Below are 15,721 nucleotides of genomic sequence, written 5' to 3'. Positions count from 1 at the left end.
TCTTTAAACACTTTGGCAGTAACCCAGGCTTTTTTGTTTGATCTCAAAAAACTAGCAGCATGGACTTCGTCTTGCCTTTCAGAGCTCTGGGGTTCTCTGCTCTGTAGACAAGCATTGGCTTGCATTTGAAGTCCCAGCAGCATTGCCACAAAAGAGAAGGGTGCATCTGTCTTTGGCAGCTTTAACTCCTGAGGCAGTTCGTTCTTTTTTGGAATTGGGCATTTCCTATTGGGAAATTGGGCAGGTCCTATTTGGGCATTTTCCTCCAGAATAGACCTGTGTCATCTGCATTGAAGATTTGTTCTGGAAGATATCCTTTCTCCTCTATCAGCTTCTGAACCTCTTTTGGGTATTCTGTAGCTGCTTCTACATCAGCAGAAGCAGCCTCTCCAGTCAGCTTGACATTATGGAGGTTATATCGAATTTTAAATTTGTCAAACCAGCCCCTGCTTGCTTTAAATGATGATGATGGTGCTAGTCAGATGATGACTCAGTTTCTTCATCAGGTTGGGCTTCCTTCTTCAGGTAATTGTTGATGCTAATGGCCTTTCTTCTTATAATGGGCCCATCCACTGGAACAGTTTTCTGGTTCTGATCTTCGATCCAGACACTCAATCTTTTCTCCATTTTTCAACAAGGGTGTCTCTCCTGCTAATGTATGATGTTGCGATGGAGGCTCCTGCATGAACGCTGGAACTGATTTTATCTTCTGCCTTCCATACTGTCCTAATGGTTGATTCATTCATGCCATATTGCCTGGCCAAAGATGAAGCAGAAACTGATGGTAAGTTATTCAGGATATCAAGTTTGACCTCCATGGTCATTGTTTTCCTCCTCTTCTTGTCTGGTTGGTTCAAATTGGGTCTTTTGGGACGACTGCAGCAGCAGCAGGTTTGGAGATGGCGACAGGTGGAAGCTCGTGCCGTGCGTGTATATAAATTAAATAGTAATTAAGCAAGGTAATAGCCGGCGAAGCCAGTGTTGTCAATAAACACGTACGTATTATGTCGAAAACCAGATTATGCCTTGGCTTGAGAATTCCGAAGCTCAATGGAGGCCGCCATCTTGCGGATGCGGAAGTATGCATAACAAATTGAAAAACGTTCAATAGGAGTTTCTTTCACCCGTCTTTGTTTGAATCACAATCTTATGCACCTCTAATTTGTAATTAAAATACTTTAAGACCAACCTCGGCCCGCACGGGCCTGGTTATCTTCAACGAAAAGCATCACCAAACACCGAAACCAATGAGATTCGAGCATTTGAAAAAATATTTCTGAAACCAAATCACGCAATGGAGGCCGCCATCGACCGGATGCGGAAGTTTGCATAAAACAATTGCAAAAAAGTTCAATAGGAGTTTGTTTCACCCATCTTTGTTTGATTCACAATCTAATGCACCTCTAATTTGTAATTAAAATACGTTAAGACCAACCTCGTTATCTTCAACGAAAATCGTCACCAAACACCGGAACCAATGAGATTCGAGCATTTGAAAAATATTTTTTTAAAGCTTATTACGCGTTTCGGACGCTGAAAACGGCGTCAAATATTCTAAAATTGACGAAGAATTATTTTTTAGAAATCTCGCGGCCGTAGGGGATAGTTTTTCACGACCAGAAATACGGTATAAGCGGTTTACATAAAGAAAGAAAGCTCGGTTTGATTAACGACAGTCACACATTGCCGTTGCAACGGCGCTATCGTCTGATCTGTCGGCACTGATCTTACTGCAAGCTAACTTCTTCTGGTGGAGGAAGCTGCTGTGCCCGGAGAGAACCAGCCCTGACAGCGACTGAAGTTAGAAGACTACACACATACCGTGAAAACGTATGTTAAGCCCAGTTAAAATTTCTTAAAATAGGCCTTAAGCTAGCACATTGTATAGTTACTTCCTTAAGCTTCTTGTGACATTTATTGTATGTAGGTATTGGGGAGGACTGTCTGCTCTTCTCTTTTACCAAGTCTTACCAGGTACGGTACCTACACCGACCTACTATCAACTACCTAACCTACTGATGCCATAGTGATGGGTAAAATAGTGGCAAGAGGCTTTGGCTTCACCGGCTCATTGCGGCTTTGCAGTCGGGTACTAGTAAGGAAAAAGATTAAAATATTTGGGAAAACGCCGGCCGTTTTGTCGCAATTAATCCACAATGTAAAATCGAACTGCGATTGCAATGACGGCAGGTGGCGACTCGTATCATTGCATGTATAAATTAACTATCAATTAACCCTTGTCCACACAAGGGGGGACTTTTTAGCCTTGTATTTAGCCTAAGAAGACCTCCATTGTGTGGATAAGGCTTAAGTAAAGTACAGTACAGTAACAAGGAATAAGAATAATATAAATATTTGGGAAAACACCAGCCACGGTCGCGTAAATACGAAACACACCCTCGCGTTGGGGAGGTTTTGATGCATTTAATTCAGCGTATAAATTGGAAACCGTGTTCGAGGAAGCCGCGTTGGAGAAAGTTTTACTGTATATATATAATTGTAGATGAGTTAATCTCCAATGCACTTCTACATATACTTGCAAACACATATATACACATACATATACTTACACTCACATCCGTGGTCTGCCTACCAGGCACATAAGACATCGGCCATTATAAAGCTCGCAGTGTTAAGTGTGGAACATTTCTGAGGATATCCCGAAGACTCAATGGCTCAGTGGGCTGTCACCGCATAAGTGATGAGGTCCTTGGTTGGAGTCCCGGGTTGAGTCAGAATTTTTTCAGACTAGCCCCACTCAGGAATTTACTTCCTGTTTATTTAAAAAAAAAAAAAAAAAAAAAAATACTGAAACGCAAAAGAAACTTACCACCTTTGAAACCTTTAAATATCAACAATAACACTGCGTGTAGTAAATGTGTGAACTTATTTGTGGACAATAGTGTCCTTACTGTCAGACAAAACGGTCACGGATTGTCACTTGAACCTTCAATGGTCACTTCATAGCACAGCTGTTGAACAGCCGTTTTGACTGTCAGTGATTAGCCAAGGGGTACGGGATGATTTTAATGAGCTGCACGTGATGTCTTGATATTGGCTTTAAAAAGGCCAGTGCAAAATGGGCATTTCAATCAACATGCCACGATTGTCAAGGGATCAATGGCAGCGTGCCCTGGGCATGCTGCAAGGCCGACTGAGCTACCGTGTCAGGACGCCACTGGTGGTTGTGGATGGGAATCTTAACGCCCAGCGGTATGTGGATAACATCCTGTGACCTCATCTGCTGCCATTCCTGCTAGACCACCCAGAACTGAGAACCTTTCAGCATGACAACGCTCGTCCCCATGCTGCTCGCTTTACCACTGCATTTCTCCAAGGCGAGAACATCAACACCATGCAGTGGCCTGCGCTCTCCCCTGACCAGAATCCCATAGAGCACCTGTGGGACGAGCTTGGGAGATGCGTAGTTGGCAGGGCCAGGACACGGGCACAGCTGCTTCAGACAGTGAGGACTAAGTGGGACAGAATCCAGCAGCAATCCATCCAAAGACTGGTAGGCAGTATACGCCGATGATGCACTGCCTGTATCCAAAACAATGGTGGCCACACACGCTATTGAAAGGGGACTGACATTGCACCCTGTGCTGTTCTGTACTGTAGAACAAACTGATGAGATGGTGTATCTTGGTCAAAAACTTGACATGTCATCAATAAAATGCCAATGTTTCAATTAGCAATTGTTGGTTTGTTTTATTTTGAACTGTTACAATTTTATTACATTTCAAACAAGTGGTAAGTTTCTTTTGCGTTTCAGTATATATATATATATATATATATATATATATATATATATATATATATATATATATATATATATATATATATATATATATATATATATATATATAAATAAATATATATATATATATATATATATATATATATATATATATATATATATATATATATATATATTTTTTATATATATATATATATATATATATATATATATATATATATATATATATATATATATATATATATATATATATATATATATACATACTGAAACGCAAAAGAAACTTACCACTTGTTTGAAATGTAATAAAATTGTAACAGTTCAAAATAAAACAAACCAACAATTGCTAATTGAAACATTGGCATTTTATTGATGACATGTCAAGTTTTTGACCAAGATACACCATCTCATCAGTTTGTTCTACAGTACAGAACAGCACAGGGTGCAATGTCAGCTGCCAGGTCGACTCCATATGATGAGTGGATACCAGAGATAACGTCACCGTGTGGCAGGCGGTGCGTATCGCTCCCAGCCAGGTGCAGCAGCAGCTGTATGGGACACCTTGCTGGCGGTTCTCCACTGATGATATGAAGGTCGCATAGTGACTGATATATATATATATATATATATATATATATATATATATATATATATATATATATATATATATATATATATATATATATATATATATATATATATATATATATATATATATATATATATATATATATATATATACAGACTTGGCATTTAATATGGAATATTTTTTCTGTGGGGGTGAACTTACTTTTCAAGATGTCTTAGAACCAAAAGTTCATTGGAATTATGTTGAAATTATTCTAGATTTTGTTAATGTGACCTTTAAAAGAAACAAAAACCACATTTGACATTTCGAAACAAATAAATTGATCCTTGAAAGTGATGTAAACTGATATTGAACTCAATTCATGGACAGTACTGTGTTAAACTTCTGTACGTTTTCCAGAAGTATCTCTTTATTTTGCACATTAGCCAAATTTTTTTTTAACAAAAACAAAAGTTAAATTACGACTGGGATTACGGACAGTAAAATTACAGTTCAGTACTTCGTGTAACCCCCACGAGCATTCAGGAGAGCACGTACACGTTGAGGCATGCTGTTCACGAGATTTGCCAAGGTTTGGACAGGAATCACTTGCCATGCAGTGACAATAGCCTGCTGCAATTCATGCACAGAGGTCGGCTGCTGGTCCAAGTGGTCGATTTGACGCGTTAATTCTGCCCACAAGTTCTCTATCGGATTCATATCCGGGGACATGGCAGGCCACTCCATATGCTCCACACCACGGTCAGCAAGAAAGTGTTGGATCATGCGAGCATGATGAGGCCGTGCATTGTCATCTTGGAAGACAAAGTTTCCTCGAAAGGCTGCACAAGCAAATGGAAGCAATATTTCTTCCAGAATGGCCCTGTACTTGAACTGGTTCAGGTTTCCATTCAGAACAACCAGGTCAATTTTGCCCCCTGCATGAAAAGCAGCCCAAACGGCCACCCCACCACATCCAGCTTGGACTTTTGGCACTATACAATCTTTGTTGTAGGCTTCATGCACTTGTCTGCGCACTCGGACGCGGCCATCTTGACCATAGACCAGAAATCTAGACTCGTCACTGGCTGCCATTGACCGTGCTCTGTGGCCCACTGCAATCGGCGCTGGCGGTGTTGTGTAGTCAGGCGTGGCTTTCTCAGGGGACGCCTGGCACGATAGCCTGCTTGAATCAGTCGTTGGTTGACTATCCTTCTGGATACAGGCACATTTGTCAGTTCCTCCCACTCAGCCCTAAGCCGATTAGCTGACTTGGTATGGCCATTTCACACTAACCGTGCAGCTGGCGATCATCTCTCCTTGTGGTTCTGCGTGGATGTCCTGGCCTCGGTATTGGAGTAGGGACACCCCTCTGAGCATTTCGTTTCAGGATCTTTGACACCTGACCTTGAGTGATGCCATACTGCCGAGCAATAGCACGCTGTTTCATGCCGTAATTTCGTAAAGCCACCACTCCATGACAAACAGCATTGTCGAGTTGACGGACCATCTCCAGAGGAAGCGGCAATAACTTTTGGAGACGTGCAGCAGTTTTTTTCCACTAATACAGAACGCAACAACCCTTGTATACCCGACTGTGAAGCCAATCATCAAATGCACCTGTCCGTACATTTTGCCACGCCACCTGTGATATAATCCTGTTGTTGACTTCTTGCTGCGACAGACAATCAGTGACATGGTTCTTTTAACAAATAAATCACCAAAGTGTAAAAGAAACTCACCAGATTGATATGCTGAGTTAAGAAAGTAAACCCAAGTCAAGAAAAAAAAAAATTCCATATTAAATGCCAAGTCTGTATATATATATATATGTATGTATATATATATATATATATATATATATATATATATATATATATATATATATATATATATATATATATATATATATATATATATCTTATGTATATATATATCTGTGCAGTGTCTGTGTTGTCTTGTATTTTGTTGTCTTGTGTTGTCACTGAACTACTCCCTCAAACTTTTGTGAAATCCTACCAAACTTCGGGTATGCACCTATCTCTCCCGTCGGTATGTCCTTAGGGTATTTGTTTCCAAAAAATTTCCAATATTTTATTATTATTTTGGGAATTTTTTTGGTAAAATTTTTTCTTTTTCAACTTAAGTTTTCAACTTCAATTGTTTATAAAATGTAATATCATGTATATTACAAATACATTTGTGCATTATGATTGTTTGAATTATGATTGGTGTAAACCATGACAAAACAGCAACTCAGGTACAATCATTTATCTATATATCTACATATCTGGGAAGTGTCTGTTGTCACTGAACTACTCCTTGAAACTTTTGTTTCCATGGTTGTGAAGTGTTTTTAATAACGTGGTTCTGGTTTTGAATCACGTGGGGGTGAGGTATTTTGAATTATGTGGTGGTGAGGTGTTTTAAATTAGGTGGGGTGAGGTGTTTTAAATTACATGGGGGTGAGGTATTTTAAATTACATGGGGGTGAGGTGTTTTAATTTACGTGGTGGTGAGGTGTTTTAAATTACATGGGGGTGAGGTGTTTTAAATTACATGGGGGTGAGGTATTTTAAATTACATGGGGGTGAGGTATTTTAAATTACATGGGCGTGAGGTATTTTAAATTACATGGGGGTGAGGTATTTTAAATGACATGGGGGTGAGGTGTTTTAAATTACTTGGGGGTGAGGTATTTGAAATTACATGGGGGTGAGGTGTTTTAAATTACATCGGGGTGAGGTATTTTAAATTATATGGAGGTGAGGTGTTTTAAATTATGTGGTGGTGGGGTGTTTTAAATTACGTGGGGTGAGGTGTTTTGAATTACATGCTGGTGAGGTGATTTTAATTATGTGGTGGTGAGGTGTTTTGAATTAGTTGGTGATGAGGTGTTTTGAATTACGTGGTGGTGAGGTGTTTTGAATTACATGGTGGTGAGGTGTTTTGAATTAGTTGGTGATGAGGTGTTTTGAATTACTTGGTGGTGAGGTGTTTTGAATTACTTGGTGGTGAGGTGTTTTGAATTACGTGGTGGTGAGGTGTTTTGAATTACGTGGTGGTGAGATGTTTTGAATTACGTGGTGGTGAGGTGTAATCGTCCCAAATTTCCAGTCTGCACCTACCCCTCCCGTATGTATGTGCTGAGGGGTTCTTTTTTGAATTTTATATATTTTTTCAACCTAAATCTTCAACCTAAATTGCTTATAAAAATGTAATATCACAAACACTACAAATAAATTTGTGCAAAATAATTGTTTGTATTATGATTGGTGTAAATCATGACAACACAGCAAATCAGGTACAGTCATTATCCTCAACTAAAACAAGCCCGTTCCTCAGTAACGACGCGTCTTGAGGCGAGCGTAGCGAGCCGAGCCAAGCTAGTATATATATATATATATATATATATATATATATATATATATATATATATATATATATATATATATATATATATATATATATATATGTATATATATATATATATACATATGTATATATATATATATATATATATATATATGTATATATATATATATATATACATATGTATATATATATATATATATATATATATATGTATATATATATATATATATATATATATATATATATATATATATATATATATATATATATATATACATACATATATATATATATATATATATATATATATATATGTAATGAATGCCAAAAGCAACTACGTAAGGCATCCTTGGATTGGTTGAAATATGAATGGTCAATTCCCACACATGATGATTTTTCTAGATTCTTGCATGTTTAGCTTAAAAGTAAAAATAAAACTCTGAAAACAGCAATGTGTACATTATTTGAGCAATTATTTTTTCAGATACAGTTTGCATACATGTTGGCAAATTTTTTAACATCAGCTGAAACTTTCCAATGGAACAAAAAATACTTTTTGAACAGCAAACTGGATATGTTGCAACTCAGACTGAGTGTAATCGATGGTGCAGATTAAGTAAACCAATGAGAATTCCGCCAAATCATCCGGCATCATATCCCTCCCCCTAATACTCGAATATGTGCATTAATCTACCTAACTGATTAGCAGCATGATGGCGAGGGACAAATATTATTATGCAAAACAGGGAGACCAGCTCAAGCACACACAAACTGGCACAAATAAATGCACAATTTGAATTGCCTCCTCGCCCCAGTAACCGATATCCATTTTAACAACCTCTAAGTATTTGCCAAATTTCTTTCTAAGCCGATCCAATATCCCTAATACCTTCCTGACAAGTAAAATGGCAAACTAACTGTCATCATGTAAAATATAATCTGTCGCATCTCAGTTCTTGCTCTCTTTTTCTTTATATTCATGCAGCGAGTCTTCCTCCTATCCTCTTCCACCAACTGAATGAAAACAAGACCGATAGTCCAACAACGGCATAGCAGGGCTTGGATCTGCTGAATGGAGGCTCTGCTGTCCAATCCTGTCATGTGATCAGATCATCAGCTCTGATTGGTGGACGTTTGTGAGGGACATACATACATACACCGAATGGACAGACAAACACTGTTCCAGACGGCATTGCCCTATGGGCTACACCATAAAATACTTGCCTCGACTCTCCGCCGTCAATCCTCTGAAATATCTTGACACTTCTATAACATCCACCTATGATAAAAGACAAACACAAATAGAATAGATGAGTACACATGATGTCAAACAAACATATTTACAGTAGATCCTTGACTTTCTGGAGTAAAGTAATTATAGACTAGACGGATTTCTGAGAAATCTGAATGTCAGGTGCATTTTTGGGTAAAAGTTGTGAACCTCACTTTTTAACATAATTAGGGTATGCTGACTTCGGGTTTACCCGGTTCCCAAGCCGAATTTTGAGTTTTTGACCTTATAATTAGCATTAACAAAATGGCCACCAAATTGCCATTTTTGGACAATTTCTTTGAACAAGCATTTATATATCATGTATATACATGCAGCTTTTTTACTTTAACTTTACAACTTTAACCCAAAAATGCACCTATAATCTTATACATGGCCTATTTTCATAGATCCATCGAGTCTATATTATTGTTGGCGACATATTGAAAGAGACATTCGAACTGATATTGAAATTGGACACGATAAAATAAGAAATGGTTTTAACAAGACAATGTTTCATACAACCATTTATTCTAAAATTAAATATACATGGCCATGAAGCACAAACATTCAGAAATGTCACACATGTTGTTTTGCCAAACTACATCAAATTCATACAAGGGGTCTGATCATCACTCTGTTGCTGCCAGGCACACATTGATGTGCACCTCAACTCTGAATAGCGACATTTGCAGCGTCGAGTCTTGCATTGCTACTGGCATGCACAACAAATCATCTCGAGGCAATTTTCTGGGATTGGACTTCGTGACATCAGATTAGGCTCTAGTCCTGAATCACCACGTTTCCATCCCATTTCCACAGGTTCCACCAAGGTCAGGTATGGCACAACGAGCATTTATCCATACCATGGCTTGATAGTGTACTCGCATCAAATAGAAATGAAGAGCATCACTTGTCAGTGACATTGTTTCTGGTTTACCAGTCTTGGAGAACAACATATGTCGTGCTGAATCAACAGAGGTTGTTCTGTGCACATTATATATTCTGCAGACGAACGCTTCTGCAGATTTGATTGTCTCCTCTGTGAGTTCACCAATGCCCAAGTTCTTCAGCAGTTTATTCAAAGCTCCAAAGAATCCCTCAAAATTCGGCTTGGGAACCGGGTTAATCGAATTCAGCATACCCTAATTATGTTAAAAAGTGAGGTTCCCAACTTTTACCCCAAAATGCACCTAGAAGCTTATACATCGCCTTTTTCCATAAATCCATCTAGTCTATTAAAGAGTTCATAAAATCAAAACTCTAAAATGGAATTTAATTTTTCGAAAATTTAAGTGAATAAAATATACAATCTCACAATTACGGTATTACTGTTTTGGTGATAACTCACAGATTTTTACTGGAGAGAAAGGTAAATGAGATGTCTCTCGGGTATTTGACACCTTCAGTGTTGCCAATGCGGTGTAACAGCAAGAATTACATTTGGCTTTGCCTTCCCAATTTGTTTTTTTATTTGTTCCGGTAATAACTCACCCACTTGGTGCAAATAGACCCTGCGAGATATTTAATGTCAACTAACTGATGCTAGCAGATGGAACACCCAACTTAACATCCATTCAAGGGATAGCACACTTTGCAATGGAGTGCGCTGCTTGCGAAGCACCATCTGACAGTCTAGAATCGGATTGGGAATAAAGTTCAACAAGGTGGCCCATGCTTTCAGATGTCAACTGCGGTGTATAAATTAATCAATTAATTAGTCCACTGTACACAACAAAAGGGAACAATTGACTATTTGTGAAGCTTATTAGTCCCCTTCCGGTTTCACTGGAAGGGACTATGGGGTTGTTCTATGTCTGTCTGTCTGTCCCACCTGTTGTTTTTCAAACTTTTTCCCCATACCCTTTAACATATTCAACTGAAACTTGGTACCTAGCTTTGTTATGTTACATAAAAGTTACACAAAAGTTTGAGTTTCAGGGCATTTCATCAATTTTTCACGGAGTTATGCCCTTTTTGGACTTGCATAATATCACATGGGTAGGGGACATGTCTTGATCGGTATCACATGTCTGGATCACATCGGTAGGGGACATGTATTGCAAAGCAATTCTCGCTCGTTTTCCTAAATTTGTCTGAGTCTTCATTTCTCAAATTGTCTATCTCACTCCATCAAACTCCAGTGCCATTTTAGTTCGTCATTCAACTCTTCGCTGATGTTGAAAAATTGATTTTATTATGAACAGTGGGCACAGTTCGTTTTGTTTTTCATTCATGATGTAAGATCATTCATCCATGTTCTGTGAATGAAAGTAACATCTATATATATATATACATATATATATATATATATATATATATATATATATATATATATATATATAATTATACAGACTTGGCATTTAATATGGAATATTTTTTTTGTGGGGGTGAACTTACTTTTCAAGATGTCTTAGAACCAAAAGTTCATTGGAATTATGTTGAAATTATTCTAGATTTTGTTAATGTGACCTTTAAAAGAAACAAAAACCACATTTGACATTTCGGAGCAAATAAATTGATCCTTGAAAGTGATGTAAACTGATATCGAACTCAATTCACGGACAGTACTGTGTTAAACTTCTGTACGTTTTCCAGAAGTATCTCTTTATTTTGCACATTAGCCAAAAAAAATTTCAACAAAAACAAAAGCTAAATTATGACTGGGATTACGGAGAGTAAAATTACAGTTCAGTACTTCGTGTAATCCCCACGAGCATTCAGGAGAGCATGTACATGTCGAGGCATGCTGTTCATGAGATTTGCCAAGGTTTGGACAGGAATCGCTTGCCATGCAGTGACAATAGTCTGCTGCAATTCATGCACAGAGGTAGGCTGCTGGTCAAAGTTGTCGATTTGACGCGTTAATTCTGCCCACAAGTTCTCTATCGGATTCATATCCGGGGACATGGCAGGCCACTCCATATGCTCTACACCACGGTCAGCAAGAAAGTGTTGGATCATGTGAGCACGATGAGGCCGTGCATTGTCATCTTGGAAGATAAAGTTTCCTCGAAAGGCTGCACGAGCAAATGCAAGCAATGTTTCTTCCAGAATGACCCTGTACTTGAACTGGTTCAGGTTTCCATTCAGAACAACCAGGTCAGTTTTGCCCCCTGCATGAAAAGCAGCCCAAACGGTCACCCCACCACCTCCAGCTTGGACTCTTGGCACTATACAATCTTCGTTGTGGGCTTCATGCACTTGTCTGCACACTCGGACGCGGCCATCTTGACGATAGACCAGAAATCTAGACTCGTCACTGAAGGTCACGTGATTCCAGTGTCCTGGCTGCCATTGACGGTGCTCTCTGGCCCACTGCAATCGGCGCTGGCTGTGTGCCTGGTCAGGCGTGGCTTTCTCAGGGATGCCTGGCACGATAGCCTACTTGAACCCATCGTTGGTTGACTAGCCTTCTGGATACAGGCACATTTGTCAGTTGCTGCCACTCAGCCCTAAGCCGATTAGCTGACTTGGTACGGCCATTGCTGACTAACCAGTGCAGCTGGCGATCATCTCTCCTTGTGGTTCTGTGTCGACGTCCTGGCCTCGGTATTGGAGTAGGGACACCCCTCTGAGCATTTCGTTTCAGGATCTTTGAAACCTGACCTTGAGTGATGCCATACTGCCGAGCAATAGCACGCTGTTTCATGCCTGAATTTCGTAAAGCCACCACTCCATGACAAACAGCATTGTCAAGTTGACGGACCATCTCCAGAGGAAGCGGCAATAACTTTTGTAGATGTGCAGCAGTTGTTTTCCACTAATACAGAACGCAACAACCCTTATATACCCGATTGTGAAGCCAATCGTCAAATGTACCTGTCCTTACATTTTTTCACGCCACCTGTGATATAATCCTGTTATTGACTTCTTGCTGCGAAAGACAATCAGTGACGTGGTTCTTTCACCAAAGACATCACCGAAGGGTAAAAGAAACTCACCAGATTGATATACTGAGTTCAGAAAGTAAACCCAAGTCAAGAAGAAAAAAAATTCCATATTAAATGCCAAGTCTGTATATATATATATATATATATATTGTCACGTCTTCCCTGTAGTGAAGACCTCAGGGTGACGGATGGCTAAAAACGAATGCACATTGCACGTGCATTAAAATATATACAGTACCGTATTGATTGATGGAAATACATGTGTTATTCTGTGAGGAAAGATGGTTTGTAAAACTAGTGTTCTTAAAATTGAGGTCCAACTAAACATAAAAGAAGAATAAACATAACAAGGGATTGTACTCAAAATTTGGAAGAGTATCACAATAGAGTATGTTGTTTCCAGATTATTCGTTGTTCAAAACAAAATGCCAAAAATGTGCATCACGCTTGAGTTGCTTTGTCTCAACGCTAATGACATTTCTGATCGAGTAATGTTTTTTGCTTTTTTAGATTGAGTAATAATTTTTGAAAACATCATTTGTATTCATAAAAATACATATAATTTTACGATGACAACTGGTTTGGCAAGCTTTTGAATATGATTATTCAGAAGGCGAAAGTGAGTTATCAGCATTAGGAATTGATCGCGCAAGATGAATAAAATAAAAATCAGATACATTTGCTAAAACTCAGCCCGACCGATTCTAATTTATAGCGAGTTTCCTATGGGAGACAAACCTCCTAGTCAGCATGGTCAAGAGCTAAAGCCAGATGTTATGAGAATTGGTAAATAATACAGGGTGGTGATTTTGTCACTCGACTTTAAACATCGATATTTCATTGTTATAAATTTCCACCAGAAAGTTTTTAGAACTTAATAAATTTCCACCAGAATTTATTTTTATAACGACGCAAAGTTGAGTGACAGTTAATTTATGTATACTAAGTTGTTACTGATGATAACAATGTAAGCCAGAGTGAATATGGTAAGAAAATGATAGCGAGAGGGGATGTTATTCTGAAAAACAGATACATTCAAGACAATCACAGTTGTGGTCAGATCAACAATGATTAATTTTTCTATTGAAACAAATAATAAGATTGAATTGGAACATTAGTTCACACCGTAGTATTAGTCTGGAATAAATCCAAAAAGATTCAAGAGTTCAGGTCTGTTGTTAATATGGGTAGGTTAAAACTTCAAATGAGTTAATCAATTTGGCATCATGGATTAATTGTATCGGATAAGTTTGTGTGAACATGGTCTGGCACAACACGCTATCTGAGGGCACTGTCTATGGAAATTATTACTGCAACAGTAAGCACATGATCCCCAGGATACCAACTAGTTTGCCCCTGATGCCTGACATGCCCATATATCTATATATATATATATATATATATATATATATATATATATATATATATATATATATAAACTTCGAAAAGGTGCCAATAATAATGTCTGGGCCATTTTAGGATTTCTGTGTGGAATAAGCTAAGATTTCGTAATTCCTTCAGCTTTTTTTGTTTTGTTCCACTACAAACCAAAGAAATACATATGTGGATACCAAAATATTTTTTAATTTCAACAATTTTCTGGAAGAAATGGTGCATTATTTGAAAAAAGTGCAAGGGTGCCAATATTTATGGCCATGACTGTGTATATTCTTTCTTTCTTTCTCTTATCATCCAACGCTAACGCTCCTATCCTCCCTCCTAATATATATATATATACATATATATATATACAGTATATATATATATATACATACTGTATGCGTGTGTGTGTATTGCTCGTCATGAAGAGAAAATAGCTATCTGCCTTTTAAGTTGTTGTACATTTACAAAACATAAAATGGTAACATGTGCTTGTCACTGGTAAATACATTTAAAAATAATGATGCATACATCTTGAAGAAAATGTAGTTAGTTAGTTAAGGCGTCAACACAGGAGCAGCGAATGCTGCTCCTTGTCCTGCCATCTGTTCCATGATGATGGTCGTCGCCACAGACTTCGTTCGATCTATTCCGCCAATGTTTGTGCCTCCGCCAGTGATACTATTTGTCTGGCTCTGCATTCTGCATTGATGCAGTCCATCCACCTTCTTGGTGACCTTACTCTTGGTCTGGTGCCATTTATTCTTCCTTTTATGAGGATTTTTGGAAGTATATTCTGGGGCATCCTTTGAGAATAAGAAAGGGAATACAATGAAGCAAAGGAAGAGGATTATGAAGATGAAGACAAGGAAGTTAAATTGATATAAATGTGTTGAATTCTATTTTTGGATAGAATGTATTAGATTTATAAAAGTTTCTCCAAATTGATGCTCATGCAAGAGCAAGGCGATAGAGGGAGAAAAGGCCATGCACCCACAGTGTGGCAGCAGCAGCAACAAGCAGGGTGACAAACAAACACAAAAAGAGGAAAAGGAAGAAACACAGCAACTGACCCCCAGTTCAATAACAATAAAGTGCCAAGAAAGGCATGGCTGATGAAAGGTAGAATAGAAAGTATAACGAAGTCTTACATTTGCATCTCGATACGGTTCTTCCTGTTTGTGCCGAGTGATAACAGTGAGATCACAGAATTGTTTAACTCCTGTATGGGCCATGTACCTCACCTTGCGTTATCCTTGCTGTCCTTCGAGCCTTACCTGCAATGACCCTTGTGAATATGTGCAATGACCCATCACAAAAACTGTTTTACTCAAGTTATGCTGAAGGTGCCAGGGTATGATTCTTATCTGGGAATGTTTATGATAAAGTGAAATACCAACCTTACAAATCTTCAAGGTTTCTATAAATCAACGGATTTGTCGAAAAATCGCTTTTGTTTTATTCCTCTTTTCGAG

General features: G+C 38.3%; 1 protein-coding gene across 2 annotated transcripts in view; it reads right to left on the bottom strand.

Moving 5' to 3' along the window:
• Nucleotides 1-15,721, bottom strand: part of LOC137439020 (neuroblast differentiation-associated protein AHNAK) — a 138,283-nt gene that overhangs the window by 88,812 nt on the left and 33,750 nt on the right. For both annotated transcript variants that reach the window (XM_078786190.1, XM_078786195.1), the window contains exon 2: nt 8,928-8,982. The gene's annotated coding sequence lies outside the window, so the exon portion shown is untranslated. The remainder of the gene's footprint in view (nt 1-8,927; nt 8,983-15,721) is intronic.

This window comes from Myxine glutinosa, chromosome 1 (genome assembly GCF_964187855.1).
Source record: "Myxine glutinosa chromosome 1, kmMyxGlut1.1, whole genome shotgun sequence".
NCBI lineage: Eukaryota > Metazoa > Chordata > Myxini > Myxiniformes > Myxinidae > Myxine > Myxine glutinosa.
Note: the sequence above shows the minus strand (reverse complement) of the source record. Positions and strands in the feature narration are given on the sequence as shown.